The sequence below is a fragment of the Drosophila obscura genome, unplaced genomic scaffold (genome assembly GCF_018151105.1).
Source record: "Drosophila obscura isolate BZ-5 IFL unplaced genomic scaffold, ASM1815110v1 contig_4, whole genome shotgun sequence".
NCBI lineage: Eukaryota > Metazoa > Arthropoda > Insecta > Diptera > Drosophilidae > Drosophila > Drosophila obscura.
Genome location: NW_024542828.1, coordinates 822,570 through 829,448, shown reverse-complemented (window position 1 = coordinate 829,448; position 6,879 = coordinate 822,570).

Below are 6,879 nucleotides of genomic sequence, written 5' to 3'. Positions count from 1 at the left end.
AAGTTAAGTTAAGAGTTATTAGATTTGTGGTAAAAGTGGATGTGTGTAACGCAGAGAAGGAATCGTTTCCGACCCCATAAAGTATATATATTCTTGATCAGCATCAATAGCCGAGTCGATAGAGCCATGTCTGTCTGTCCGTCTTGTTTGACGCCTGGATCTCAGAGACTATAAGAGCTAGTTTCCAGACTCATGTGATATCAGACTGCTACAAGTGTATTTCAAAATTTCGCCCCGCCCCCTTTTTTTTCTTTGTTTCTTTCTGTTACGACGCGTGCCGTAACAGAATTCGGTTTTGCCGTCGGCGTCGACAACGTTGTTAGAATTGTGCGGTGAAAAGTGAGACGCAGGTTTTGTTTATTTTTGGCAAAATTATTATCAAAGTGCAGTGTTTCACTTATGAAGAAAATGTGATATTGCGAAATTAAATGCGTTTTGGACGAAATTTTTCATTTCCAACAACGAAAACAGAAAAAAACCACCCGAGTGGTTCTTGAGTGGTTCTTGCGAGTCTTGAGTCGAACAGGTACATATCTTGGCGGGTGTTTTGTTTTTGGCGCAAATGCACTGCTGATCTACTGAGTGTATTGTTAACAAATTGAACAGATTTTAGAAATATCGAATAAAAATATTTTAATTAACCCATCTTATTTTAAAGGCAATTCAGTTGAAGTGCCCGGAATGAGCACGACGGCATTACGAACATGAGCAAATCAACAAAACTAAAAAGGCTCTGTGGAAAAAAGAACACACAGCACAAAAATGTGAATATGTATACAGTTTTAAAGGAAAACAATAAATAAAATAAATTTAATATTTTAAAACAGAATTTACCCATGCCTTTTTCCTCAAAATATCAAAAATTTGTACTTAAATACATCAGTTATTAGGGCCTTACTTTTTAAGGGAAATTCATCGCTTATGAAAGCCTGACTTTCGGCTAATTCTCGCTTACTATGTCATCGATTATGCTCCTAGGACATCCCTGTGTTAAAGCACTAACCATACAGTATATAGATGTGCCTTTCGTTCATACAACGAAAGGGGCGCAGCTGAGGTTTCTGTCCCAGCACCCCCAGGTCTTCGGCTAGGGTGCTGGGACCATTTGGCTGTGGTGCTGAGACGTTCGGCATTTTTTGGACATTTTTCGCTAAAGCTCTGCAAAATTTTCTACTTGATGTGTACATTTATTTTATTCAAAGCGTTCATAAAATATTTTTTAATTTTGCCACCTCTTTTCGGCTGAGTCCCCTGTATATACACGCAATACAAACAAATAACAACTTTAAAACCAAACTAGACGTATTCAGGGCCGGATCAACCCTCAACCGGGCCCTGGGCAACCATCAATCTGGCCGACTCCTGCATGATGCCGATGCGGCCGGCTATGTGCTTCTGCACCCACTTGAGGGTCAGGATGATATCGCGCAGTATAGCTTGCAGCTGGAAATACACCAATTAGACGTTATGCAGTTGAGTGTTGTTAGCATTACCTTTTCCTGTGCCACCAGTTGGAATCCCTGCAGCTTCTTTTCTAGCGTTAATTCCATATTATGGGTATCTGGAAACAGGCCAAAGCATCGCGTGTCCATTCGACTTGAGTTTTTGTGGGGAATGTGTCGCTCCAGCGGGGCCAATCTGCAATGAAAATGTATTATTATTATATAATGGATTATTTTCCTGTTTCGGAAGAGACCAAATCTTCCTCATCAGCGATCTTTACTTTTTCCAATGAATGGAAAAGATGGTCGATCGGACAGGATGTGTGTTAGTTAAGTATTATTCAAGCCTCTCCAAGTGATCGAGACATTTTTTCAGTCGTTCATGTGTGCCACATGAATTTCTTCTTTGGTATTATTACTTATTTTTCTAGCCTTTCCAAGCGATCGAGACATTTTTTCAGTCGTTCATGTGTTTCACATGAATTTCATATGTAACCATTTCAGGCGATCCTGTCATCTTCTGAAATTATATCCAAGTACTGATATATTACAACATTTTCATCAACAGCTGCGGAATCTTTTTCCACACCAACAGCTGCGGAATTTTCTTCCACACAAAGAACAGCTGGTGAAAAATTTTGAATATTTTTTTCGGTATATTTTTCACACAGAGGAACAAATTCGACAAGCTCACAGTCTAATGACAGCCATTTTTGGCTGACTTCGCAAGCTTTCGGGGCAGTTGTAGTTTGCCGTTTTAATTTTGTTAGTGAAACAGCATCGCAAACAAATATATTTTTTTGCAATCAATTGGTACTGGGTCGAGTGCTTTTTCATTGCGTTTCTGCCTAAATGCGTACATCTCGAACAAAATACGCAGTTTTTATTTAAAGACTGGCCTGGGATAAAGCCTGGACGGGCCGAACACCCCTTCGGCGGTCGCCACCAAGGCACTCCATCTATAATAAAGACACATTCCCCCGCAATACGATTATCGGGATTGGGGAGTGGATCAGTGACATGAAAAGAGAGGTGGACCTGAAAAACCCAGCTCTGCGAATCGCTTCCGTGCAGCAGCGCTAGTGCTTGGCACATTGTCCATGACTGCGACCGGTGGCTCTTGTGGGCCTTTGAACATTGGTGTTCGCGACACTGGCCTTTGTGGTCAGTCTACAGGGGATGAAGGCCCTTCGAACATTGGTGTTCGCGACACTGGCCTTTGTGGTCGGTCTGCAGGGGATGAAGGCCCTTCGAACATTGGTGTTCGCGACACTGGCCTTTGTGGTCGGTCAGGAAGAGGCTGCCTCTCTGCTGGCGCTCTCGTGGCTATTTCATCGCTTGAAATGCCGGAATTTGACTGTGTTAGGCGTATTTGTTCATACTGCTCTGAGAGGAGAAGCTTACTCCGATCTCGTTCGACTGCAAGATCTGCGAGCTTTTTTGCAGAAAGCGATCGAGCCAGTCGTGCAGCTGCCAGCGGGACTGGATCGATCGGATCAAACAGGAAGGGCTGTTCTCCTTCCATGACTTACCCACTTTAAGCGTGCACTTTCGCACTTGTTTCTCATTTCGTGGTATTACACGGCGAGCACTTTGAATTGTTTTTTTTTTTGCGTTTTAAATTTTGAATTCCCAAAGTTGGCTGCGTTTAACATGTTCGAAATGTTGAACTGGCTCAGCCGGTTCGATTCGGCTTGCGCCGTGTTCGCTCGAATTGATTGGGTTCGGTGTATGAAATGGCACATCTATATACTGTATGGTTAGTGGTTAAAGTAAACAGCCCATCGTATGGCAGGTCATCGCTTATGTCATCGAGCTGAATGATGTTGCCATCGAAATGTGGTTGCTTACACATCGCTTACGCGTACTGCAGGGAGGGAACTTACCGAAAGCCCAACACATGCAAAAATTTTCGTGTGTATGCGATCCGTCCAGCAAAAACCGGTTTTGTCTCTTCTCTGATTCGCTCGCAAGCAAAAATTACGGTAATTTTTTTGCCGCACACGATTTCAATGCGTTTTTGTTTATGGCTTGTCTTCGAGCATACACTTAAAAAAATCAGTGTTGACTGTGACCTGCCGTTGAAATGTTTGACATCGCACAAGTAAATTGCATTATCTGCTATACAAAAAGTGTAGTGAGAAAAAATTATAATGCAGAAAGGCATTTTAAAAGTATGCATGCTTCAATTGCATTTGCATCAATTGATGTAATAGAAGCGGAACTTAAAAAACTGATCTGTGTTTTTTTTGTTAATGATGCGTACCTCATCTTAAACTATATAGAAGATTTTTCGGATGAAATAATAGTTCAAAATCATAAAATTAAATGGGAATTCGCTCCATCATATGTGTCAAGCTTAAACATCGCCCGAAAATTAAGACCATTTTCAGATGGAGTTTTTATTAAAAAAGTATGCAAAGAAATTATCAGTTGCTTCGACAAGCAAGGAAAGGCCTTAGCAAACTCAATTGAGACAGTTTGTTTATCGCGAAACTCTGTGACCCGCAGAGTTGAGGAGCTCGGAAAATATTTAAATTCACTCATTAACGAAAAAATTAAGTGTTGCTCGTATTTTTCCCTTCCTTAGACGAGTCTTGCGATTTTTCGGATATAAGTCAGCTAATATTGGCAATTAGAATGGTAGACCACAATTTTGATATAAATGAAGAGGTTCTTGCTGTGATACCACTACTAGGAAATACAAGAGGAGTAGACGTAATATTTCAATGCCGTGAACGGAACGATTGAGCTAAAAATGGAATCAAATAGATTAGCTGCCATATACACAGATGGTGCGCTCCTGCCATGGTTGGAAGAATAGAAGGCTTTGTTGGGCAGTTAATTAAAAATGGAATAAATGTATTATCATTTCACTGCATCATCCACCAAGAAGCATTGTGTGCTAAATGGACAAGTGCTGTTCTCACAATGAATGTGGTCGTCAAAATTGTTAATCGATGGCTAGTAGAGGCAAATGTCTTGACCGATTTTTTGAATTACGAAAAAAAATTGTTGAATTTGTGGGATCAGATGTAAAACATCAAGAATTTGTAAATGAGATTAAGTCACAATAATTTAACATTAATCTCGCATTTCTAACAGACTTAACAACACACCTAAATACCCTCAACATTTTCCTTCAAGGGAATAACAAATCATTCTTTGATTTAGTAAGTTTAGTGGAAGGATTTTTGAAAAAATCAACTTATTTATATTCGATCTAAATCTAAGCAAAATGTTTCATTTTAAATGTCTAAAAAAGACATTTACTGAGTTTGAAATTTCAGTTTTTGATTTTTCAGAATATATTCAATTTTTTAACGTATTAAAAAACAATTAAAAAAAAAAAATGTTTAATGATTTTGACAGCTTCATTGAAATGATGGCAATTTTTTATACTCCAATGTCATGCAGTATATTAGAGCAAAATCCAGACCTACAACTGGAGCTCTGCGATCTCCACTCTGACGTTGAGATCGTTGATTTTTGGAAATCTGTTAATTCCAATAAATAGCCTTCACTTCTCAATGAAATTTTACTTATTTATTCTATGTTTGGAAGTACATATATTTGTGAGAGTTCCTTTTCATCATTAAAACAAATCAAGACTATACATAGAAATAAGCTAACAAACGTCCATTTAGATGCCCTGCTAAAATTATCTGTAACCAATATAAAAATCAATATAGACAATTTGCTTTGAAGTAGTGAAAATGAAAAAATTTGTTAACATACATTATTACTGTTATTATTTTTATTAAATTTGTTATTGAAAAAACAAAACCAAATCATTTGTTAAATTTGTTGTAATTTCTTCACACACGTTTGTTTTTTCCAGTGCACAAATTGAAATAAAAAAACTTCGTTGTATGAACTGGCACATCTACAAATAGGGAAGATTTGTGGAATAAATTAAAGTCCGAGTGGTACTCCATTGAACCATCAATTTGTGCTAATTTGGTGGATTCCATGGGACGTCGATGCACCGAAGTCATTAAAAATCTCGGTGGCACAACTAAATATTAAAGTTAGGAACTAAACTAATAGCCTTTGAAGCTACAAAACTGTTTTCCATAGCTTTAAGTCAGGCGTTTCTATTATTTTTTCCAGGTCTTAAAATTGAAAAAATTATTTTTAAGTTCATTACGTTTTTTGAAAATTATTGTTTTGTTATATTTTGATACATAACTGAATTGATTATCAACCAAAATTATTAAACTTAAAAAAAAAATTGTTGACTGAAGAAAATTTTGAAAAATGCGAAAAAAAAATGGTCGTTTCTATTATTTTTTACATCACTGTATATACTGTATGGTTAGTGACGCTACCTACCTCGTTGTCCCAACACACCCTGCTTACACAGCAACATAACATAGCAATGATGAGCAACATTATACAGGTAGCAGCATGCTACCTCGGAAAGGGATAATATAGAACTGAGGAAATGTTTGTCATCTCCAGCTTCAGTTAATACAGAAAGTAGTCAGTCTCTGTTTTTAAGCTATCCCAACTAAATTTTGCAGTTTGCGGATCCCGAGAATATGTGTCCAGATCGAGATTTATAGTCATTATAAATTATTATTGTATTAAACATGAAAGGAAATAGAGTATAAATATTCTCAATTCAAACGGGACACCCCCTAGTTTTGTTATCTTGGATTTAATAGTAATTTACATAACATTATTTTATTTTTATTTTTTAGAGGTTGCTACCAAATTTTACAAAAAATTTAAATCAAGAAAATTAAAAAAAAAATTTGTTGCTGCATGACTTGGATAATTGGTGAAATCTATTGCATATAAATTGATACCATTCATATCGTCATTAATCAGTTATTGGCAGTAAGAAACCTGCCCAAGTTTTTGCGAACTGGTTAACTAAATATACTAACCTCAGCTAAACCTCTTGATTTTCACTAATCGTTAATTTTTTAACAGAAACTACAAAAAATAAATCAAATCAAATCAATTATTTGAAAAAACCGACGAACTACATTTTTTTTATGTATATTTACCTAAAAATGTTTATTTCCTTTTCGTGGTAGCAACCCCCAAATATTAAACTAAAAATTTGAAAAAAATTGTATAATTTTATTGAATAACAAAGAATATAATTGGGGGGGTGTCCCTTTGAAAAAACAAAAAATTAATTTTTTGGTCAAATTTTGGCCCAGCCCTATGTCCATACTATCGGTTGACACCAGCAACAAGTGTTTAAATGACGTATGTCATTAAGTTTCACTTCCCTTTTATGCTTATATTTTATATTGAACTTTCCTTTTAAACCTTTATGCTAGGAACCCATTAAATCGTATTTAAATGGTATTTCTCGAAACTGAACTGGTATTAAATGGTATTTATTTGTTGGCCCGTCGGTTTCTGCGGTTTCTGAGGTCACTCGAAAAAACAAATCATGTGAAATATTTATTTTTCC